This window comes from Topomyia yanbarensis, chromosome 2 (assembly GCF_030247195.1).
Source record: "Topomyia yanbarensis strain Yona2022 chromosome 2, ASM3024719v1, whole genome shotgun sequence".
NCBI classification, from domain to species: Eukaryota; Metazoa; Arthropoda; class Insecta; order Diptera; family Culicidae; genus Topomyia; species Topomyia yanbarensis.
The window spans coordinates 211,028,248-211,055,402 of NC_080671.1; the positions used below are offsets into that span (position 1 = coordinate 211,028,248).

The 27,155-nt window shown below is 35.2% G+C and overlaps 1 protein-coding gene across 4 annotated transcripts in view; it reads left to right on the top strand.

Moving 5' to 3' along the window:
- Positions 1–27,155, top strand: part of LOC131682828 (heterogeneous nuclear ribonucleoprotein U-like) — a 324,249-nt gene that overhangs the window by 229,448 nt on the left and 67,646 nt on the right. The gene's annotated exons all lie outside the window — the stretch shown is intronic.

Sequence of the window (27,155 nt, forward strand, 5' to 3'; positions counted from 1 at the left end):
CTTGGTTTCCCGCAAAAATAACAAACCATGCTTCGTTTGTTAATCTCGTATCTTCCCGGTCTTGACTTGCCATTACTCCTTTCCCTGTTACCACTCATACTCCTATTCCTCAAAGCTAAACCCGACCTGCTTCTGCTTCTACTCCTGCTTCTGCTTCTACTCCTGCTTCTATTTCTTCCACGCATTTCATCTCGTCTTCCCAGTCTCGTTTTTACTGAAGCCACATTCTCAGCTTTTCCACCTAACATTCTAGCTCTGGATCCTGCCAACTCCCAATTTATCAACATGCGCTCCGCCGATGCTAAAGTAAGATTTTCTTTTGCTGTAATTTTTTATCAAAAACTCCCATTAAAAGCTTGTCCCTAATAGCCGTGTCTTTAAATTCCCCGAATTCGCTATATTCTGCCTGTAGCTTAATAGCTATGACAAAATTTTCCGCTGACTCATCCGCCCCTTGGACGCGATTATAAAACTTGAACCGTTGTATCAAATCCGACTCCTTCTTATCAAACCGTTCCTTCAACTTTTTAATGATTTCCGAGTATTGCAAAGTCGATTAATCTTTAGCCGGATACAACAGTTTGAGTTCCTCAAACACTGCTGGTCCGCTAAGCGTTATAAACAAAGCTTTCAGGGAATTTTCTGGCACGTTATTGTATGCAAAAACAAACCCCAAGCGCTGTACATAATTGGCAAATGAAGCACCTGGTACGTAGGGCTCGATCTAACCGACAATATTTGAAGCCACTTCAAAATTTATGCGCGCTGCCAAAAAAATACGGTCACTCTAATGAAGGTATAAAGTAAATAAAAGTCGCTTACCGCCGTCGCACAGTGGTCGGAAATGCCAAAAATGTGAACTTAATTCACTAGTTGCCAAACCATCGAATATATTCACAGGGTGTCTTTAGAGGAATTGTTCATATGAATATTCCCCACAATCTGATAACAATTGAAATTGGGCATGGTTTACTATGATCGAACTAAAAAAAATAACTTTTTATACTGACGAGGTAGAAAATTGGTGTCTTCGACAAAGTTTCAGGAATGCTCATAGTGAAGAATTTTGTTGAAGAACTTGAGCTTGTAGGACTAAAGGTTATCGATTTATAAGGCGTTTTCTATGGCAACCCCCTTAAATCTAGTTTTTTTAATATAACTTTTAGCATTGTGACTTTTCGTGCAAACTATGTTCAAGACAAATGTGTAGATATCAAAACTACATCATATTCTCGAAGACTGTATGTAAAAATACTTATTCGTTTCAAAGTTATTCAAGAATTTTACATTTTTTACAACAACTTTAACTACGGATAAGAAAGAAAGGTGCAAACCAAAATGCACGAACAGGCACTTTTTTCACTTTCTAAAGTATGCACAATAAAGCTAAGAAGGTTTGGTGCGTGGCACTATGAATAGGGTAAACTTACTTTATCATGTTTTTGACATGTTGCATACAACAATCAGCAAAAAAATTTTTTTAAGCTTTCATACCGCAATTTTTGAAATTCTTGGCTTGATATTCAATTCCAATTCCGTATTATTTTCACTTACGCCTGAATATTTCAGATTTTATAAACGTGGCCATTTTATGCAAATTTAAGATTAATAGAAACGAAAGCAATGAAATTGAAAGACGGATAGATATTCTGTAAATGATGGGGTGCTGGTTTTAATATTTTCAGCGTTTCGCGTAAAATTAAAATAGCGAAAAAAGCCTACATAAGTCACTTGCTATCTTTCTAAGGAATCTTTAGAAAAAAACTTTAGTTTTTGACACTAGGTCAAACATTACAGGAGATAGTGTAAATTCGTAACGATCGATTTAGAACACCTCGAAATGCGGCCATCTTTGAAATTGAAAAGGCAGTGTTTTCCACACCGTTGGCAACATTTTTATGATAACCAATCATAGTACTCTAAAAATGCCCTGAATACGTTGATTGATTTTTATAAAAAAATAGGTAAAAGGTAATGAAAAAATATAAACATTTCCTAAAATTTAGTCAGAAATATTCCTGGAACCTTTGAAATTTTATAGATTGTGAATGTATTTGTTTGAGATGCTGCCTTCTTATAAATATGCATTCTTCTTTGGAATTTTGTGTAGAATGTTATTTTCATCTATAGTTTCTCTGAAAATAATCTTGGACTTTCATTGATTTTTATTCTCAATAATATTTGTTTACAGTAACAGTGCATTGAAAACGCCTTCAGTTATTTTAAATTTAACTTAGTATTAAAAACTTCTATGTGAATTAGCCTTCTTTGGAACAATAACAAATCAATGGAAATAATTTTAGAATTTCATTGATTTAAATGCAATGAAATGGATTTGCCTTCTTTAAAATTTTCGTAGCATATTAATTTAAAATTAAATTACGACCTTCTTTAATATCGCCTTCTATTTTCTGGACCTTCGATTGATTGATAATGATTTCAAATAAAATTACATATGCATGAGAATTAGTTTTTCAAATTTATTAACACGATCAGCGAGCAAAGACAAGCTGTGAAGGGAACCAAACAAATATTTGTGTAGCAACATAGTTCTAAATGCAAATGTTCTCAAAGTACTTCAGATTTCAATAGTATAAGAAATTGCCGAGAAAAAGTACGTTTCGGGAAATGGTGCATTCCTGGAAATAGTATTCCGGGAAGTGGTACATTCCGGGAAACGATATTCCGGGAAATGGGACATTCCGGGAAATGATATTCCGGGAAATAATACATTCCAGGAAATGGTTTTCCGGGTAATGGCATTCCGAAAATGGTTTTCCGGGAAATGGTATTCCGGGAAACGATATACAATCCAACTGCATAACTAACTTTCCCTCGAACGATTGATGTTAATGTCAACATACAATCAAAATACATACAGTAATTCTTCGATTATATCACTATGCGTTTATATCAATACTCGTTTATATCATTCTCGATAGTATCACGGTTTTGTTTCGATTATCACGCTTTTTGAAAAACAGACAAGGCACACTACGTATTGATCCAAGCCACATATTGTGTTAAAAGTGCCAGGATTTTCTTTTTCAATTGATGTGCATATTTACAGGTAGGGTAATTAGCCTATTAGTGAGTTTCGGACTATTTCGTTAAGGGTTATATATGATGAGGTAAAGCCGTGTGGTGTCCGGCGAGCTGAAATCTTTTTGTACTATTTCAGCCAAGAATAGAACCTCTGGGAACTGCTCCCATGTCGTAAGAGGCAACTAACAACATGCTAGGAGTTCCTAGGTCGAGGTATTGCTCCGTACCGAAGACTTAACCTGGACGGACTTTAACATTTTCCATATTACTCTCTTTCCACTCTGTATTTAGTGAATCACTGACATATACTCACCTTTTCTGATTCGCCATTCTCGATTGTGTACCAACGTTTTAAGTTTCTTCTGGCGGTTGTATATTAGCCGTAAAGGACGAAACCTAATTCTATACTAAGAAACTGAATATATTAATATACACGCACTTCCACGCCAAGGTTTAACTTGCAAAGCTTTGGTTTGAAAACCTTTTTTTTAAAGTAAACTTTCATGTAGGAAATTTATTGAATTGGCATAAGATTGCACAGTGGCACGACTTAGAACAAAAGGTGGACTAAAGTCCAAACTTTTCCGTATCGGTTCATATAGGACGTTTTTATGTAACTTTGGTACGCTGAATTCGTTTTCGATATTAAAACATTTCAAAAATGAACATTTACTATTCATTAGGGTGTCTCAAAAATATTTTTTTTTCTAAATCGTTCTTAAAATTTGTGTATATTAATTTTCGTGTGCTAAATCGTTTTTGATATTAACATTTGCAAAAAAATCATTATGCATTAGGGTGGCTCAAAAATAATTATTTTGTTGTGAAGGTTCAATTTTTTTTTAAAGACATTTTTGTGCGCTGAATTCCTATGTTGGTTATAGAAAATAGAAATTAACTTTACTACTTATTAGAGTGGCTCAAAAGTAAATATTTTGTCTTTTCTAAAGATTTCTTTCAATTGTGATTTTGAAATTTATTTTCCGTATTGAAACGAATTGATTGACATCTCATTATGGGGCTTTAGAAATGACTATATTATTTTTAAGGATCAAATAAGGTGTGATTGTCTAATTTATTAGTATTGGTTACGTTTACGTTACGTTACGTTTAGTTCATTAGTATTGGTATGAAAACTACATTTTTTTTTCATTTTCAAAACAAACATTTTGAGCGTCTTAATGGAATATTTATTTACATTCACTAATCAACAAGATGGTTAACGATTTTGTTTTCGCAGGTGTGTTTTAAGTTGCTTAGATTGCTTATTTCATACCTTAAATTAAAATAAATCCAAATCCTTTTATCGCGTATATGGTTCATTTAAAAATGGTCTTATTTTATTTGGATAATATCGCATACCCTTAAGCTATATCAGTGCTATGCAAACTCGGAAAAAATAGTCTCACCAAATGACTAGAACTCAACTGTGTTCACTCAATTTGACAGTTATTGCGTAAGTTAGCAAAAATAGTTCTTGAAACATTTTATGACACATTTGAGATGGTTGAAAATATTTACTGAACTTTAAACATTATTAATTCCTTTACCACTTAAAAACCATAGTTCCCACTTCCTTACCCTTGATCACTAGTACCCTTGTAGATCATGCTCTAAATGTTATTTGAAAGTTGTGCATAAATTAGTGTCATTATTCTAGCCATAAAGTGAATATTCAAATTAAATATCAGTAATAACCATGCGTCTCCATTCACAGTTTTTTCAAATTTTGACTGCTTATCGCAAGTTTTCGCAAAACTAGCATAGGCTCATTTTAAAGAGAAAATGAAAAGCTTTCGAATGAGCATAGTGTGATCGCGGGCATTCACGGGCGTCGTTGTTGTTATCGCTTTAGAAGTTCGAATTAAATAAAAATTCATGACAAACAGTTGTCTAAACACTAACTAAACCAATTAGTGACTTATTTTTGGCGATTTTACGATGTAATTTCATCACACGAATAATTTTGGTGAAGTAATGCAATTCATAAAATCAACCGTTTCTTTGAAAAATGAGAATAACCGATTATAGTTCCTATGGTCAAATAATGCAAAAAACACTTGAGTTATGCCCTTCAAAAAGCTGTCAAAAATTCATTTTACATTCAAATCATCTAAAATCTCGCGAAAATGTCTCTGATAGCTCAGCTGATACGAGAAAAATACTAGTGAGAATATCGCATAACCTTCATATATGGACTTAAGACCGGGCTCGTCCCACTGTGGATTGAGCTGTCGAATTGCACAAAAAAAAGTTGTAAGCGATCTGTAGATGTGTTAAATTAGGTATTTTTTTATTAAATCTGGAACCGTCTACCGACAAATCTAAAAATCTCAACATTCCAGAACTTCACTTTGTCAGAAAATATAGGGCTAAAACTTCGTAAAATCGCACTCCTGGTCCTTTTTTCAAAATCATCCAGTGCAATACTCTACGTCACTCGTTCGAATTTGCACCGCTCATATGGTCGGCATTTGCTAGTATTGCTGTTCTCCTATCCATTCTTCTTCTGGATCACCGAGGGATCCCCTGTCGTAGTATTTATTATATTTGTTGCGCATAATAAACATGTCGTTTGCAATTGGTATTTAACCCAATTATGGGAACGTGTCTGATAGGGATAGTGGAGATACCAACTTGTCATTAACATTTCGCAGTAAATTTTTTCACATTCATTTGGGATATCTTTTATACATTTGTACGCTTTCTTTGTACTGCAAACTTTGAAAATGATTATTGAAGTTTTAATAAGAAGCATTACTCCTGATGGGTGGCTGTTCGGAGTTCAAATTGTTCGTTTCGATATCTCGCGAGCGACTTCGTACATATTGCTAAGATCATATTGTCTATAGATGAATAGACCTTTATCATATTCTACACGGTTTTATCCTTTCATTACGCCCCACGGAAGAATAATTTTTAAAAAGGCCTATTTGAATGGATTCATATTTCACCTGGAGGTCGCACACCTGAAAACACCTTGATCTAAAATGGAAAGACAAAGCGCGTGGGTACTTAGCTAAATCACAATATCTACCAAGATATATCCTGATTCATCTCCCTACCTACTAACACCAATCCTATCCTGTGACACTTGTGGATGATGCTGAGAATTCCTCGGTCATAATAGTCACAAGTGTTGAACTAATATTCCTTCCCATCCCAAAACTGACCTGCATGGGCGAGGCCATCTACGTTATTTTTTTTTATTCATTTCGTTTATTTGATAGGCACAAATGCGTTAGCTTGGCGGTGCCAAATTCTTTTGTTTTTATATTTCGGATATCTTAAAACTAGGAGATTACAATGTTGAAATATTTTTTTTCATAAAAGACAAATTTTACAGCTATTTTAAGACTAGAAATAAGATTCTATATACAAGAGAGGGGGTAAAGGATTTTTTTCATGAAAAATTTTAAAACAAGGAATTCAGTTTGATATACAAGAGGGGGAGTAGTTTTTTAAGACTAGAAATAAGATTCTTTATACAAGAGAGGGGGTAAAGGATTTTTTTTATGAAAAATTTTAAAACAAGGAATTCAGTTTGATATACAAGAGGGGGAGTAGTTTTTTACGCAATAATTCACAGTTATCTTAAAACTAACAATATAGTTTGGTACAAAAAAGAAGGAACAAATATTTATGAGAAATTTCACAGATGTCATAAAACTAGGGATACAATTCTATTTACAAGATGGAGGACAATAGTTTTAACAAAGAGTAAAAATTACAGCTATCTTAAATCAAGGAATGCAGAATACAAATTTGAATTTTTTAATGAAGACTTATGCTTGGTCAAGATATTCAGAGGGGGGCTTATTTCCACATCAGTGTAGCATCAGTTGTATCAAGGACAGGGGAGAGAAGGCGTATATGGTGACCAGGAGAGAAGAGCAAAACTTGCAACTTTCGGGCAAACGGGAGATCAGCGAAACTAATTAGCGCCTCAGTCTAGTAGGTCGGATTGGCTGATGGTATACTTCGGACCCGCGGGGAATCCTTCCTGGCACTCTGGAGCTGATTTGTTCCACAAGGCAGGAGGAAACTTCTAAAAACGAGAAATAAAAGAGAGGGGCTAAATTGGGATATTTATCGTTTTTATGAAAGTATAAATAAGGGACATATAGGAGAAATCGCGAATTGCCAGAATATCACGAACTGGAACATTGGACGGTCTACCTCGGGCCCGAAGGGGATTCTTTAACTGAGACCTGGCGTCACAATACCCGGCGCACACCCAGACAACGTGCTCGATGTCGTGATAGCCCTCGTCACAAGCGCACAGACTGCTCTCTGCAAGCCCAATACTCCGCAAATGCGCATCCAATGTGTAGTGGTTGGACATAAGCCGGGACATTACACGTATGAAATCTCGACCCACATCCATATCCCCGAACCAAGGCTTCGTTGATACCTTTGAGATAATCGAATGTAGCCATCGTCCAAGTTCCCCATTGCTCCACGAGGTTTGCCAACTGTTGAGTGTCCTCTGACGACATATACTAAAAAATTCTTCGAAGCAGATTGGTCTTTCGTATATGTCACCATCTAATGCGCCCACCTTTGCTAATGAGTCGGCCTTTTCATTGCCCGGGATAGATCAATGAGAGGGGACCTAAACAAAGGTAATCTGGTAAGATTTTTCAGATAACTTGCGCAGAGACTCCTATATCTTCCCCATAAAATACGGGAATTGCTTTTTAGGCTTCACCGCACGAAGAGCCTCGATAGAGCTGAGACTGTCCGAAATGATGAAGTAGTGATCTGTGGGCAATGTGTCGATGATCCCAAGGGCATACTGAATAGCGGCTAATTCGGCGACGTAAACTGAAGCCGGATCATCGAGCTTGAATGAAGCGGTGACATTATCATTGAAGATACCGGAGCCAGTGGACCCATCGAGATCTGATCCGTCGGTGTAAAACATTTTGTCGCAGTCGATTTCTCGAAATTTATTATAAAATGCATTGGGGATCACTTGCGGGCGTCTATGGTCCGGGATTCCACGAATCTCTTCCTTCATGGATGTGTCGAAGAACACAGTAGAATCAGAAGTATCTAGGAGAGCGACGCGGTTGGGATTATACGAAGAAGGATTGATGCTCTGTGCCATGTAATCGAAGTACAAGGTCATAAATCGGGTTTGAGAATTAAAGCTCGACTAGCCTCTCGAAGTTTCCAATGACCAACGAGTTCAAGATGTCGCATCGAATGAGCAATCGATATGAGAGTTCCCAAAATCGATTTTTCAGCGGTAGAACGCCCGCCAGCACTTCGAAACTCATCGTATGGGTCGAGTGCATACAACCCAAGGCAATGCGCAAGCAACGATACTGGATTCTCTCCAGTTTGATGCAATGTATGTTCGCAGCGGAGCGGAAACAGAAACACCCGTACTCCATCATGGACAATATCGTTGTTTGGTATAACCTGATCAGGTCTCCTGGGTGGGCACCCCACCATGTTCCACTTATTGTCCGGAGAAAATTGATCCTTTGTTGGCATTTCTGTTTCAGATACCTAATGTGACATCCCCAGGTACCTTTAGAGTCGAATCAGACCCCGAGATGTTTAAACGTGAAAACCTGATTGATCGTTACACCCATTAATAGAAGCTGGAGTTGTGCCGGCTCACGCTTCCTAGAAAACCAATTCAGTTTTCTCCGTGGATACCCAGCTGGAGAGCCCAAGCAGACAAATTGTCCAAAGTATCTTGCAATGGTCCTTGCAAATCGGCAGCTTTGGGCCCTGTAACAGAGACCACCCGTCGTCTGCAAGTTGCCTTAGCGTGCATGAATTGACAAGACAATCGTCAATGTCATTCACGTAAAAATTGTAGAGCAGGGGACTTTGACATGAGCCCTGGGGAAGACCCATGTAGCTAAATCGCGATGTTGTTAAATCGCCATGCGAAAAGTGCATGTGCTTTTCAGACAACAGGTTTAGCAAAAAGTTATTTAAAATCGGTGAAAGACCATGCTGGTGCAGCTTCTCTGAAAGAATGTTGATAGAAACTGAGTCAAAAGCCCCCTTAATATCCAAGAAGACTGATGCCATCTGCTCTTTGCTAGCATAGGCCATTTGGATTTCTGTAGAAAGCAACGCAAGGCAATCGTTCGTCCCTTTGCCTGTGCGGAAGCCAAATTGTGTATCTGACAGTAAGCCATTTGCTTCAACCCAATTGTCGAGGCGAAACAAAATCATTTTCTCGAACAACTTCCGAATACAGGGCAGCATTGCAATCGGTCGATACGAGTTGTGTTCGGAGGCCTTATATGCAGTGGACTTCTCCGCGTACAGCTCTGAGCACTCTTTATCCCACCACAGGGTAGGAGACCGCCCATGTACCGCGCTGGGTACTGGTTTAGTCTGAGCTTGATTCGCACTGTCGAGAATCAAGCCAGCCAAAAAGCTGTACTCTTCCTCCGAAGGAAGTTCTTGAGTGGATTCGATTTTAGCGGATATCGCGATCGCGTAACTCTTCCATTCGATGTTCCGTGTGAGGTCATACGAGACATTGATAGTTTCTGATGGTTTTGAACCGTTAGCTATTGAAACCACGATAGGCAAATGATCGCTACCGAAGGGATCAGGGATCACCTCCCACATGCAATCTAACTGTAGCGATGTCGAGCATAGCGATAAGTCCAACGCGCTTGCGCGTGCTGATGGTGTAGGAATCCGCGTCATTTCTCCCGTGTTTAAGATGGTCATGTTGGAATTGTCGCAAAGATCTAGGATTAATGTTGGTCTATTATCATCATGAAGACAGCCCCATACCGTACCGTGCGAGTTAAAGTCTAGAACTAGCCGCGGTGCCGGTAAGAATTCCGTGATATTACAAAGCGTTCGGTGCCCTACCGAAACTCTAGGAGGAATGTAGATGGAAGCAATGCAAAGGTCTTTGCGTTTGATTAGAACTTGACAAGCGACAATTTCAATGCCTGGTGTCAGTGATGTCCCTATCCTCTGTGCAGTAAAGAGAAATTGAAATTACTCCCCACACTCTGGCAAGCAAAACGAGAGCGCTTCTCTTTCGTTCATATACACCACCGTATTTGATATGTGTAAGCGCACGTTGATGGCAGAGGTAAATTTTCATACACCCAACACTGGAACGAGCTAGAGTGTGGAGAAGAGCTCTTGAAATTCTCTGTGGCGCGCTCAGATAAATTCGCCACAGCGCGCGCCCCAGAGTCGCTGTGGTGTATTCACTGGCGTGTATTCACTGGCGTGTGATCTTTGGTTTGTTTTCGTCTTACAAGCGACATTGCGAGTGAGATTGATTTGATTTACACAGGTTGTTGCGTTGTATTGTGTGGATGTCGGTGGCTTATTTCAAGCTTATATGATTTTCTACTGAAGATTTCATAGTTGCTTGGTAAAGCTTGCGAGTTTATAGAGTGTTGTTACACTACCGTGGGAAACCTGAAGTATTCGAGCCTAGGGGCAAACAAGGAAAACGTTTTACGTATCAATGTATCGGCTGGTATAAACAAAGTTTTATAATGATCTGTAGTATCAGATTAATCGTATAACAGATGTAAGACGGGATTTGTACATCCACATTAGGTACGACCTATTTTTTGTTCGACTGAATAACTCAATGATAAGTTAACTTATTTTGATTGCGAATTTGGCGACGCCAAAAAGTAAAGTGATCCATTACAAGTAATGTCCTGGTATTACACACGTTTTCGATTATTATCATACGCAGGCATTGTAATTCTCTCTCACTCAGGCGAGAAGAGGCTTATCCGATGTCCAACTTTTCCGAGATAAAGTCCACATAAAACAAGATAACGTTCACGAAAATTCACATTGTTACTTGTTTTTTACATTTCTTATAAAAGAAATGTATAGAATTCGCTCAAACTTTCAAGATTTTTTCCGAGGCCCGGAGGGCCGAGTCTTATAAACCAATCGACTCAGCTCGACGATTTGAGACAATGTCTGTGTGTGTGTGTATGTAACGGACAAATTCTCATTCGAGTTTCTCAGCAATGGCTGAACCGATCTTATCCAAACCAATTTTAAATGAAAGAACTAAAAAACAGTATGAACGCTATTAATTTGTTTTTGATTCTGATGTTTTGTTTCCAAGATATGAATATTTGAATGCGTAAAAATGGCGTTTTTTGCAGTTTTTTTTAATTATCTGCCGAAATTGACAATATAGATTAACACTTTATATGTTTTTTGACAGCTTTAACGAATACCTTTAGAAAAAGCTATAGATTGTTGAAATCGAACTATTATCAAAAGAGATATTTAACATAAAATGCGGGCGAAAGATTTTTATCATTTCCCATTGCCAGAAATATGACCAAAAACATGTAATCTATTATTAACGCCAAAACGGCTTATTTTAGGTCAATAGTATCTTCGGAGAATTTAATGAAGGCAATATGCCCTTTCTTTTGGTATTGTGCTTTTGCTGATTAATCCCCCTATGAGTGAGATATTTTCACAAATTTTCTTGGAAGTGATTATATCGAAATGATGTCTTCAGCAAATTTGTAGCTCTTACTTTTGCGAATAACTTTACTGAAGACTTCAAATATCTATTTTGAATACTTTGAAAGTTATGGCTTGTTGTTTGTGGATTACTCTTTGTCGCCTATTTATTGTTCAATATAGTAATAATCCATTGAACTAAGCCAAACATTATTTCAATAAAACAAATTTTGTATTTCATTTTTCTATCTGCAACCACTAGAAATAATCACCGAACACTTCCAAGTTGTCTGGAAGGAACTTGATAACTTATCAGTGCAAAAATGTTCATTTGTACGAACCTTCTGACTGCAATTTTTCTAACTTATAACCATCGGATCGATCTGAAAAATATCGGAAAATAAAAAGCGAAATAAATAGCTACAAGCAACGGCATAGCCAAGAGAAAGTTTTGGGGTTTACCACCATACAACACCCCCCCCCCCCACCACACCCAACAAAAAAAAAATTGGATTGAAGTTGAAAATTTATTGATGCTGACTGATTTAATTCAATATTACAATAACAATTATCTGATCCGTAGATTGATAACCTGTTGTTGTAAACATCATGAGGACTTTTGATAAATTGTCGGAATGGGGTCCTGATATGTAACTGATCTATTGGTCTTGATTTCACAGTTGTCTAATAGCATCAATATCAAATTCCTGCCTGAAAACATTCCAATAGAAAATTCCAGAGTTCTGTAATCAATCATAATCCTCAGATTAAATTTCAAATTGTGCTCGTTTTTGTAGAGATGTACTATAATAAGGGTCTTTATTTAATAGGAAGCGAAGTTAAAATTGATTTAATGAAACATAGTACTGCTCACCAAAAAAATGCATAACTTTCAACATTTTCTAAAAATGTTTTTGCCTTTCTCATTCACTCTAAAATTTGTCAATCCAATCCCGTCCCGGAGGGCCGAGTGTCATTTGCCAATCGACTGAGTTCGTCGAGATCGGAAAATGTCTGTGTGTGTATGTATGTGTGTATGTGGAAAAAAATGTGACCTCTGTTTCTCAGAGATGGCTGGACCGATTTGCACAAAGTTAGTCTCAAATGAAAGGTACAACCTTCCCATCGGCTGCTATTGAATTTTTTATTGATTGGACTTCCGGTTCCGGAGTTACGAGTTGAAAAGTGCAATCACATAGCAAATTCCCATATAAACTGAAATGAAAAATTTTCATATCAAATTTGTATTTTTGATTCCAAAAGCCTTTAAAATTCATGAAACATTGAGAAGTTTGGCAAAAATGGACTTTTTTGGACTTTAGTACAGTTTTGCCTTTCTCATATAGAAAAGTTATGCAATTACTCTAAAAATCGTCAATCATACCAGCCCGGAGGGAGTATGCAGTGAGGGGTTGCTACTTTAAAATTAAAACTAGTTTAAAATTTCTTAACAAGTTGAAAATTTTCGGCAGGACCTGGACCTCCCGGATCTTTCTCCATGATCCGCCGCTGGTTTCAAGCGATGTTTCAGTATCACATAGTATCTCAAGATCGTGGCTGTCGATCCATTGTATGTATGTGCAAATCGTACTGAACATGTAATATTCATTTCCACCATTGTATTGAACATAACCAGCCATGGAATCGTAGTTTGGACAAATGAGAAAAGCACAATTGCACCACTAGGTGGATTAAAACAGGTTTTTATTTTGGGAATGCGTCGAGTTGAGACGAAAACGTAATATGATTAATAACGAGGATAACACTTTCCGAATGTAGAGAGAAATTTATGAAAAATGACGATTTCCATTCGACTCTAGCAGGTTCTGATCAATTTTGATGAGCATTTGATTTTTGTTGTATGACCAATTATAAGTATAATTCAAATGTTTAAAAACAGTAATTTAAGGTCAAGATAGCATCATTTTGAAACCGTCAATTTCGGAAGTTTAGTATCTTCAATGAGTTTTACAAACGTTAAACAGCGCATCATTTGATAAAATAATTTTGACGGTATATCGTCCAAGAAGTATTTATGGTGAATTTTCTCAGGTTAATATTCATGACAACAATAAAGTCTCAACAAGTTCTCTAAAGACACGAACCTTGTTACTATTTTCTGGAAAATAATTCTGCATAATTTTAAAACTTTAAAAATTATGGTTTCGGAATTATGCCGTTTGGACAGTAAGATCGATTTTCACCAAACCGAATTTCTGGCTACGCCGCTGACTTCAAGTAAGTAGAAACAAAGTCGTTCTACACTCGTTCACAAGAAACTTCTTCGAATGCTGAATATCTATTATAATACATTGACACCCCAATTTTATCAGCCAAATATGAATTGCCAAATATGATTTTTTTATTGCATCGAACTACAACAATTTTTAGGTAGCTTTCAAGGGGTTATTTTATAGACTTCTTCCAAAATTTGGCGAACCTATTCCAATTCGTATACCAATTAATTGGAATACTTAAGGGTTTATATGTTGCAGATAGAGAAAATACTGAAATTTTCAGCTTTTTTCCTACACAATATTACGAAAGCTTATTAAACAATTTTTCCTAATAAGTTTGTGAAAATTATAAACTATTTGAAATTTTTTAATACTTTAATTTTTTATTTAACCGTGCTTTTTAATAAATAGTGACCATCGCTTCACAACGTAGTCTATTTTTCATGGCTTGCGGTGAGCACGATCTCTCGAATTGCTGAACTGAAAATTAATAATAGAAATTAATTTTTAGTGTTCTTTACAGATTTAACTCGCCGCGCAGACAGCTCTGAATTAGACCCGCTGGTGCCCTAAGACGATTTCGCTAGATTTTCGGAGCACTGTGCACCCAGTGCATTAACGCAAGTGACGGAAGGCTATCGAAAAGTTTCGTGAAAATGAAAATTCCAGTAATGATGATGATTTCCCCAAACGGTTCGTTTTCGAGAGGTTTTTATTTGTTCTTTGGCATTAGGATTAACGATAATAATTCAAATCAAGGATACTACTGGGAAGTCACCTTTAGAAAAAGTCGATGTCGAAGTAAAATTTGGAACTATGCACGCATGCACTTCAGAGATAGCGTGATATCAGGAGCTGCGATTTCATTTCAACGCTTTTTTGTGAAAAGGGCGATACTCACAAATGTAAACATAAGGCTTTTTACATACATGCGAATGATTAATAAATAATCCCTTTAGGAAAATTCAGTTTCCCACCACAATATAGATATTTTATTAACAGAGCATTAACAATAATTCGATGGTATGTCTATTTTATGGGCCATTTTTTCGCTTTCCTATTGATTTGGTTTGAGATTTCTAGCACTGATGTTGTCCTATGCTGATTTGAGCGATTCTCTGAGTCCTGCCACTATCCCATGTAGTATGTGTTATCAAAAACATCGCGAAGCATCAAGTTCTAAATGTTCTCAAACGATATAATATCCGAAGCGAGTGATAAGAGTTATAAGAAATGTCTCATCACACTGTTAGGTGGATTAAAAGCGTTTTTTCTGTAGCGCGTTATTAAAAATAATGACGTGCCAATTTAGAAGCGCTTCTATTTGACCGGTACATTGCTTTCAAGGGGTTACAGCACTGTAGATTTTTTAAAGCATTTAATTTTTATTTATTAGTTGAATTTTGTTTACTGGTGCTTTAGGATGCTGAAAATGATATTCCAAAAAATGAATCGCGAAAACATTAAATAAATATTCAAGTTTTTTCGCAACGCCTCTTATGTATACCTCGAGTATACTGAAAACGTTAACCGTGTTTTTCTCGAAATAATTTTTTTTTAATCTGGCCGGAAATGTAACTCGAACAAATGATTTTTGATCAGCCTAAAATTTTTGAACATGCTGTTCAAGATTACTTTCTCCAGCGATGTACGTGGGATTTAATTTTTTCATTGCATAATTTCTTAATATGCAAATTTTAAAAATCGACACTTTTAACACATTTTTAGCGTTTTTCGACTAAAAATGTGCCATTTCGCGAAAAATCAAGACATAGAAAAAATCTTACGTATGCTGTTTGCTGTCGTTCTAAGAAGTTTAAAAAGCTTTGGTTTTTGGCTCTGGATCAAAAATTACGGAACATGGAGCTCCGGCCGTGGACCCTTTCCAAAAAAAAATCCCCGACGGGAAAGTGCTGCACAGCCGCCATCTTGTGACGAAATTACTCGAATAAATCATTTTTTTGCAATAAAGTAATGTTATATATCTCATTAACCCTCTGGAAGTCGCGCTTATGGCCCACTGAACGAGCAGCCGCTGATGCTTTAAGACGGGTTCGCTAGATTTTCAGAGCAGCGTGCACTGCCGGAAAGTTAAACAAGATCTCGATTCATCTCATTATTGCGTCAAGATAAATTCCCGAAATATGCCTATTTTTCGTGCTCTATAGTAGTGTAACCCCTCAATAATCAGTTCTGGAATCATTTGACGGCATTTTTCTTCTGTGCCATCATTTAATTAAATTAGCTGGTTTTCTCTCGAATTTCCATGCGATGGTATAATAAGAGAGAGAATTAAAATTGAAACCTAACATGTTCGGGTACGAGTATAGCAAAGAAGTTCAAAATGGCAAATCCACCGTCTTTGCAGTACATACTAAATTGTTCCAAAGAACGTTTATCTGTTTGCCGTGATTTTATAATTTGTAAAACTTATAATATTTAGTTTATGTATCAGAGGATGTTTATGACCCCACCGAATAAAAATCTTCTTGTGTAAACCTTGAACCTATAGTTGATTTCGTGACATGAGGATGTGCTTTTGTTTTCATTTCGATCCGAAAAAGGAATACGATCTACGTTTATCCCAAAAATTAACGTAAACTTCGTATTCTATACATATATTAATCAATTCACCTGTAAGTATTCATACATACACTTCGAATCGAGTACACTTCCGTGATATTTATTATTAGTCCAATTAGGTGATTAAAATTTTATGATAAGCAGAAATATAGGATTTGATTCCTGATGAAATAAGTTTTTATGGATATTTAGTAATATTATATCAGACAATACTAATTATCCTCAACATATTCCATATTCTTCTCAAAATTTATCAATTTCGAATGCTCTAGTAATGCTAACAAAGTAAATACATATTAGTTTAATAGTTCCGCACTTAAGCTGTAAGTCGCATTTTAGTCATGCTTGGGTCAGTAAAAGCCAAATATTTTACGCTTTTTTGGCTATTCTCGAGCGACGTAGAGATACAAAAAAATATTTCGTTCTAATTTTAATATAAAATTTTTGAAAATCTACACTTGTACTGCATTACAACGATAGCATTAGTTAGACTAATAATATAGTGCAATAAAAGCAGAATGTTGAAAGTTGTTCTACGTGTCTTATGAACTGCCCTAGAATTTTAATTGCAAATATGGGAAATCGTTCAACGTATCTTTGGTATGTGTGCAAAGAACTAGAATATTTGAGTGAAAATTCTGCTAAAAAATCGATGAAAAGTTCTATGGGCGATGTCAATATATTAAACGTTTAATCCCAAAAATGATAAAAAATGTTAAGATTGTTTATTAACCAATTTATGTATGTGAAACTTCTTGTACCATTACCACTACCATGTATCATTAATATAGCCATTGCTAATTACGGCTCCTATGGGACATGCAACTATAGAGTCTATAGTCATGCAACTATAGTCATACAAACAACGGGTTGTTAAGAACCGGCCACCATACCAGAATCTGCTTTTTTCCATGTATATATTTTGACAACATACCATTCAAGCACCATTTTAATTCTTTCCCATTTTAATTCTGTCGATTGATGAATTTTTTTTTATACGATGGCTTCTGAAGAAAGCTTCGTTGACACTAAAGTAGCCTGACGCTTTATCCTATTGAGCTATCGCCGTAATATTATAGAACGTAGTTTTTTATATCATGTTAATCTACAGGTTTTTGGAATCTTTGAAAATCCCTCGGAAATCCCCTGTTCGAAGATCGTGCAAGATGTTTTCATAAGGCGATTTTTTTTCTATATATTCGTTGATATAAAAGTTCGCAAGCGATCTTTTCTTCTTCCGATATTTTCTTGAACCGAATAATGTTCCCAAACATCGGCACTCTTGAAGTTCACTGACGATTTTTTCCGTAGCGATATTTTATATCAGTGAACTTTTTATTAGAAAATCGGCGATGAAAAGATTCTGTTGTGAGCATTGATATTTTGATATTTTCCCAACACTACCTTTTTGATAAAACACCTCATTCCAGAAAGTTATAATGAGGAATAATTTATCACACAAAAATCGCTTGTTTAAACTTGAGGAAACACCTTACTTGTTACTTGAAAATACGAAAATTTCATAGAGATTGACAGAGATTCCGAAAGATACTACCAATATTTTGTTTTGCTGTTGATATTACGTGCAATGAATCCGTGCATTATAATTACGGTCTAAAATACTAACTGACGCAAAAATCTAGAATACGTATAATAAACATTGTTGCTGCTGACCCATTTATAACATACTTTTATGGAACACAAGATTCATTGTTCATTTAAAATAAGCGTGAACACTAGTGGCCTTTTTTCTTGACCCCGAAACTGAGCCAATTTATTTCGCTCATTGACGCGCAGAATCCCGGTCCTAGCTCCCATGCTCTTGAAACATTCGCTTTCGCCTGCTGTTTAAACGATTTCCACGCAAAATAATAGACAAATAAACAAATGCATAACGGTGTAATTGTGATGTTGTATGTAAATTAATTATCGTATACCTAATTTTACTGAATATGTCAAGCCTGTCGACGAAATCTAAGATTTCGTTTAAACTTGTAGGATTAAGTTATAATAAAACTATTAATACTTATAACACGAGTTTGCATATCAGGTGCCTCTGGTCATTATAAAACTCTCTAAACGATGATACGTAAAAAGTTTTCCCAATTTGCTCCGAGGACCGAGTACTTTTAGTTTTGCAGGTAGTGTAACAATATTTTATAAACTCGTTCGATTTACCAAGCAACTTGTATGAAATCTTCAGTAGAAAATAATATAAGCTTGAAATAAACCACCACCATCCACACAATACAACGCAACAACCTGTGCAAATCAAATCAATCTCACTCGCAATGTCGCTTGTAAGACGAAAACAAACCAAAGATCACACGCCAGTGAATACACGCCAGTGAAACCACGCCAGTGAATACACCACAGCGACACTGGGGCGCGCGCGGTGGTGACTTTATCTGAGCGCGCCACAGAGAATTTAAAGAGCAAGAGAGCACGGTTATCTCGCACCCAACTACCTCAACACCAGCGCACACTTGAAATCGGTCTATACAGCTCCGAAAGAAAGAGCGTTCTGCTTTTTTCTGTGGTGTGTGATCCTCTGTGTAGGCATCACACTTACGCGCCAGTGCATCACTAGGGTGAAATGCCATCACTGCTGCCAAGTACATTTTTCGACTTTCGACCAGATAGAGGACGACCTGGATTTTCTTTATATACAAGATTTTCAATATTCCGCATGAGATAAATTCATCAGTTACCTTGTCACCAATAGTGAATGAGATAAAACTGGTGCTTTTCTTCATACTTCAACTTTTATCATACGTTGAGCTATTTGTAGAACTTCTTGCTGTGAACTGAACAACATGAAATGTCCAATCATTCCACTAGGAGTAATGTTTTGAATTCAGGCCCCTTTGATCCTTTAACATTGACTTATCAGAGTATGAAGTCGAAATCACACAAGCACAAATTTGAGCATTACAAAAATTTAGATATTACACGCCATTGTTACCGATCAAAAATTTTCTACACTGGTATGTAGGATAAAATCGAAGTCCTTTAATGGTGTAAGCAATGGGAATATTGTGGTGCAATGTGTGGTAAAACAGGTTCTATCACATTCGCCCGAAAGTCATTTACTCGAATGATGTTTGCCCGAAAACCATTTACCAGAATGGACTATATCCGAATGTCATTAACCCGAATGGACCATTTACCCGAATGGACCATTCACCCGAATGTCATTAACCCGAATACCACATTCACTCAAGCATAATATAAAATCGCTAATTGTCTAGTTTAGAGACTTTAATTATAAAGGTCCGATTTTAGTACGATTTTTTGCCCAAAGGGCGTATTTTATCCTAAATAAACCAAATACGAGAGCGGAAATGTGAAATAATTAACCAAAGTTTGATAAACTGAAAATAAAAAGTGAGCTTATGCAGCGGAGCTAACGTGATGCGACTTGGTCGCATATCCGAGGCCAAGGATCCGAGGCGGCGCAAAGCCACTGAGGTTCCGTTCCGATAAACCGGAATAATAAGAAATCTTTCGGAAGTATCATCAATCGAGGTATATATATATATATATATATATATATATATATATATATATATATATATATAGGGTGTTTGGTTCATGGTTAAGAATCTCTCGGGGGGTGATAGACTGCCATATTTTGAGAAAAAAATTGTTCTACACATACCATCAAATCTCAACCGTTACAGAGTTATTGAACTTTTTGTGTAAAAAACTTATTTGTCTTAAAATACCTCTAACTTTAAAAGTATACTTTGTATTTTAAATTTCAGTTCCATTCGAAAGGTGAGAAATTTTTCTATTGAATGGTGTTCTCATATCTTTTAAGTAATTAGTTTTAATTACCTTTTTGAGGAGGTTTTTGCTAATTTTCTCGAAATAATGAAGTATGATTATAGCAATATCCATTATCCAAAAGTTGGGTTTTAGGACGATTCATAATTTGTTCTTGGACGTCATATTTCTATTTCTTCTCATTTCTTTGTAATTTCATTACTATACTTTTCCTGTAACCGACTTGCAAGTGCTTAAAAGACTCTAATCTAAAAATATGCTTTAGACACATTCCAGCGTTAGGGGACAACGTTTGCACGCATCATGCAACTGTTAACAGCTCGTCGTTTGCAAAATCCTACGATGTACGCTCAAAAAACTTAATTGAATACTTTAAAAGTCCTAACACAACGTTAATGTTATGGGTTAGATGTTTTTCCGGTTGTCTTTTCATTCTGAGTGGTGAAAATGTCGCGTTAGGGGACAACAGCGCAAAAAAATGATTTTCCAACCTACACTTGTATTTATCAAAAAACCTGCTCTGTCTCAAACTTTAGAGCATCTATTTGTTCTAGAAATTTGATCATCGATAGTCACAGAACAATACTGTTTACTTAGATTTTCGAGTTTTTAGGAATTTTTTTTCACGACCGCTGCGAACACTGCGTTAGGGGACCACACCAAAATGAACACAAACGGTCGCATATGAAGTGTTGTCCCCTAACGCGACTGAAGAATTTGTTGAAGCTCAAACAAAGCGATGTATATCACCTCTGAACCTGTAAATAACTCAAAATAAAGATTTGAAACGCCAAACCAGATGTATTTCTAGTTTCACCTTCATGTGTTTTATTAAGAAATCAAATTAATATGAATTGAGAACAGGACACACCGCATGCCACAGTGTGGCGCGGTATAGAAGAGATTGTAGACCACAATCGCCACTTTCTAATGGATCGAAAAAGGTGGTTTCAAGTAGTTTTGGTAAGTTTAATATATTATTGACATCAGTGGCGGATCCAGGAGGAGGGTCTTGGTGGTCCGGACCCCCCCCCCCCCCCCAATTTTTTTCACCATTTTGAGAATTTTTAAAAAAGTTTCGTTTTTAAATTCATTCTAAGTTCAAAATCTTTGCAAACCAGATTTGATTACCAAAACTGAGTTTAATTAAATGAGGGTATTACATATTACGTATTGTACAATGAACATTTTAAAGTCGAAATTTTGGACCCCCTCCGAAATTTTTTTCTGGATCCGCTCCTGATTGACATAGGAAAAAATATGAAATAAAATTAACTGTTTCTTAGGGTGATTCAATTTTTTTTTTATTTTGTTCACCAGTTTTTTCATGTAAGTTTGGTGCACTGACTTTGTTTTTTGGCCTTATAAAATCTTGAAAATAAAATTGACTGGTGATTAGGGCAGATAAAGTACGTCATAGGGTTGTTCAATATTTATTTTCTTGTTACGTTACAAATACTCAAATGTGATTCTGAAGCAATTCAACAAAGGAAAGACTGTGAACGATTATACTCAGTCGAGCAGTTACATTTACATATTGTATATAATGTATCTAATGTTGTCGCGAAATACGAGTAGTACGGTTGAAAAATTTCGAAAGCGAATATCGCCCTACCAGTTCATCCTCTGGCGTTTGCACAACTGTTTCTACTCATAGATCTGCACGACGACACTTATTAGTGATGATTGCGGAAATTAATCAAAATGTAGCCGTTTTACGCAATTTTTGGAAAAGAAGGGTAAGATCCAGCTTTTTTGAAAAATTTTACATATTAGAGTACAAAAAAAATCGTTAACAAATTTCACACAATTGCGGTCTTATGGCTCAGATGGCTGACTTGTCATTGAATTATCTAAATAATAGAAAACTGGAGAATTTCGTAAAATTGTATCTTTTATTAGCGAATTCTAAAAAATGCGTATCCTCAGGCTAACAATTTGAATTTAAAGTGCTATAAAATATCAAAAAAACTGCATTACACTACGATGTTTGGTTCATGTTGAAGAAAATCTATCCCGAAAAGATAAACCGGGTTAGTTCCAAGTGGTCAATAATTATCCTGCTAATTTGAAAGAATGTGACGACGAGTGAGTGTTATTCCCTATGACCAAATTCTTCCGCGCGCTCTCATGCTTATTTGGTATTCTAATGCGTTCCATTCTATTTTTTTGAAATCACTTCGAACTCTGTTCTGAAATTGTTGATATATCCTTAGATAGTTTATTTACTGATATATGTAATAAAAAACTTCATAATTTTTCGATATTATAAGGTTTTCCCCTTAATGGAACCCCCCCCCCCTCTCCCCACCCCTGAGACCACCCATGACACTGCATGGCTGCGGTATTGCTGAAATAGGTTGGTTATATCTTTTATGTCCATATACTGTTCTGTAGGCTCCCAAAGTTACTCTGCAGAAGGATTTATCGTATTGCAACGGAAAGCGTTAGGAGACAACACTTCAGTGCACCCCTCTGAAAGAACGATTCCAAAGCTTGTTATATACAAATAGCATATTTTTAGAAAGGTATTGATGAGTACTAATAGCTTCTGAGAAGATTTCATAGATAGCGTGCTTTGTTTTCGTGAAAAATTGAAAAAACATGATATTTGCGTTAGGGGACAACGCAAAAATGGTCAATTTTTGCCCCCCTTTTATCCGACGATCAATTCACTCAATAAATCTGCGTTCAAAGATGAAATCTTTGTACAATATGTGAACAATAAAATGGAATTTAAGATTATTCCAAATAAATTTTATTGCAAACCTGTCGGTGTGGTACGGAAAAATCAATTCAATTATTAAAAACGAGTCATAAATGTATTACTGGTTTTCATCGACGACCGTCATAGAATTCTTTTAAAAAATTTCTATATATCTATGATTTGGGAGCCTTAAACCTATACCAACATATTTCAGAACAACTTTTACTTATATTAGCATATTTATTTTTATGAGGTAAGCGATACAAGTGCGTGGAAAGTGTCTTTATATCGTTATTTACAAGATTTCATTGGAAAGCTGAGAATATTTCCTATCAGTGTATGAACAAATATCTTTTAGTTAAGTGTACTAAATGATTTTTTACTAACGAAATAACTCAAAATTTGTGTTTTTGGAGAGTTTTTTAATTATTCTAATTATTAATCAACAAAATTTATCGTTACTATTGTTCATTTGATGCCCCTTAATGTTCTCTATAACTTTTTATTTGACACTTTGTCTATATCACTTTTCATTTTGCTGTTATTTAATAGTTAACACAGCATGAGCTCGCCACAAATGTAGTGGGTTCGAAATCGTTATTTTTGCATATGAAACGATCTGATAAAAACGATTTTGCGTCGAAACCAAAAGAGATAATTGAATGGAACCAAGGAAAGAACTGTAGAACTTGCTAAGATGCATTATTTCCTTGATAATAATGGTGATGTTTATTATTTACTATTTAAAGAAAATTAACGAAAATGCTAATAATAGCACTAACTTTAAACTAATTTACTTTTAAAAGAATACTAAATTCACTTAACTGAAAAGTATTAATACTTTTTTCACTGTAAAATTTTCCTGGCTTTCGATTGAAAGGAAAAAAAGTACAATAGGTGACATAATTTTTCAATTAGAGCTGGTACTAGTGAAAAAGAGATAAAAATATCCAAGTTGCATAACCCAAGATCATGAAAATAAGAAAAGGTAAGTGTATCATGTCAAAGAACGAATTAAGCAGCTCACCAAGACTAACAATCTGAATTATTAAAATAATGAGGTTAACTACTAGGATTTTCAAGAAATGAACGAAAAATCGTTTAAATTGTTTAATTTTCAATAAATTACTTTGAAAAGGCTATTTAAACTCATTAGTTGAAACATGTGAGGGCATCACTCAATGCGAAATTTTCTCACCTTTCGAATGGAACTAAAACATTTAAAATACAAAGTATACTTTTAAAGTTAGAGGTATTTTAAGACAAATAAGTTTTTTACACAAAAAGTTCAATAACTCTGTAACGGTTGAGATTTGATGGTATGTGTAGAACAATTTTTTTCTCCAAATACAGCTCGGACTCGATTATCCGGTGATTCGATTAACCGGGGATTCGATTATCCGTGATTCGATTATCCGGGGAAAATGATTCGATTATCCGGGTGTTTCGAAAAAGATTCAAATTTCAACTAGAATGTCTGATTATAGTGCTAATTCGATCACTGCAGTCAACAAAACTTTTTTTCGGGGGTCTAGGATTAACCTCCTCACAAATTTTGGCGGACCTCAAAAAAAGCTTATATATGGGTTATTCCGCGCAAAGTGGCCAAAAAACAAAATTTGGAATCAACCTTTACGAATTGGAACCAGTTTTGAATAAATTGTTCATCTAGATCCAAAATATAATATCCTAAATTATTGTGTCATTTTTAACCACCCCTCGATCCATGGAAACACTCCTAATTTTGACAAATTGTTTCAAAAAAATAGTTGTTAGCATTCTTAACATTCCAATGGAATCTATTTCAAAATTTCAATTGAATCCTTTTCCGTATTTTTATGTTTTTGCCTTTCTCATATAGAAAGTTTATGCAATCACTCTAAAAATCCCGGCGGAGGGCCGAATGTCATATGCCATTCGACTCAGTTCGTCGAGATCGGAAAATGTTTGTGTGTGTATGTATGTGTGTATGTGGAAAAAATTGTCACTTATGTTTCTCAGAGATGGCTGGACCGATTTGCACAAACATAGTCTCAAATGAAAGGTACAACCTTCCCATCGGCTGCTATTGATATTTTTTATTGATTGGATTTCCGGTTCCAGAGGTACGGGTTGAAGAGTGCGTCCACACAGCAAATTCCCATATAAACTGAAATGAAAAATTCTCAAAGGGGTTTACTGTAAAATTTCAAAACCGAATTTGTATTTTTGATGCCAAATGTCTTTAAAATGCATAAAACGTTACGATTTGATGAATTCTCGAAAAAATATTTTTTTTGACTAAAATTGACTTTTTTGGACTTTGGCATATTTTTGCCTTTCTCATATAGAAAGGTTATGCAATCACTCTCAAAATCGTAAACCTAATCCCCTAATTTTTTGACCTATAAAGGCTTAGGTAGGAGTGTGTAATGAGGGGTTTCTACTTTAAATTTAAAACTAGTTTAATATTTCTTAACAATTTGAAAATTGTCGGCACGGTCCGGACCACCGGATCTTCCTCATTGATCCGCCGCTGGTTTTAAGCGATGTTTCAGTGTCGACACATAGTATCTTAAGATCTTGCCTGTCGATCCATTGTATGTATGTGCAAATCGTACTGAATATGTAACATACATTTGCATCATTGTATTAAACATAACCAGCCATGGAATCGTAATTTGGAGAAATGAGAAAGGCACAATTGCACCACTAGGTGGATTAAAACAAGTTTTTTCTCTGAATTTTGATGAGTCCTTCTCAAAATCCATGTTCCTATTTTCAATGAAATCCGGTGTAAAATTTGGATGATTATCCTGCTTTGAGTTCCAGTGGACTTTGACACAATATTGCTCTTCTTCCACTATCCCGCTTAACAATTGATTCCAGCTCAGAATTTCAATGGCATCTTTAACCCATTCGTGCCAATGTTTTTGATAAATAAACGACTATAACTTTTGATTTACACAACGTATGTTTACAATGACAAGTGAGGCTAATAACTGGGACTATTATCTTTCATTCGAGCAGTAACAGTTATAAATATGATGAGTAGAAAAAAAGTTATCACAATTAATCTGATTGGGTTCCGCTGAAACAGTGATGGCAGGGATACTTTCTGTTAATGGTGAAAGTGGATTTTTGGAATGTTTTCGTCGCCAATATGTAAATATTATTGGAAACTGATAGAATTTTCTAATTTAGACTGCCTTCAACTACCTTTTTCATGAAATTGGACTTGATCGGAAGGTAAATATTGAGCAGCTTCTTGCACTGCGAGGAAGCACCTATCTGTATTAAAGCAGGTTTTTCTTGTTTCATGATGCCAACAGTTTTAAGAAAAAAATAGTTTTGGAACCCTATATGCGGTAGAAAAAAGTTTGTCGAGAAATAGTTGACAAGATTCTGATAAGACGTCCGGCAGTCACTGAAGGCAATTTCAATTCTTGGGTACCACCCCGTAAATTATACTAGAGACAAGAAGCAGACGACCCCCCGTTTACTAACTTTATTTTTTTCTAGTCTATGAGTAATCGAATCATTTACCCCGGAAAATCGAAGCCCCATTTAATCGAGTTAGTACTGTATTCCAGAAGACACACCTTATTAAAAAGTTAGTCTTAGAATTCTTGCGCAAATAGCTATAAACAACTGATACATACTGTTAACTCGTTACGAATATAAAACGCATTGAAATTCTGAGAAATCGACTAGGGTCAAAATAGGTACATTTACATTTACCATAATATGAAAATTTAACCAGACCATTTTATTTCTAAATTTTTCGTGTATAAAGCTTAATTTCATAAAATAACACAAAAAAAAGTTTGATTCGATTATCCGGGTGATTCGATTATCCGGGGTGAGATTTTTTTGAAACCCCCGGATAATCGAGTCCGACCTGTAGGGCAGTCTATCACCCCCCGAGAGATTATATATATATATATATATATATATATATATATATATATATATATATATATATATATATATATATATATATATATATATATATATATATATATATATATATATATATATATATATATATATATATATATATATATATATATATATATATATATATATATATATATATATATATATATATATATATATATATATATATATATATATATATATATATATATATATATATATATATATATATATATATATATATATATATATATATATATATATATATATATATATATATATATATATATATATATATATATATATATATATATATATATATATATATATATATATATATATATATATATATATATATATATATATATATATATATATATATATATATATATATATATATATATATATATATATATATA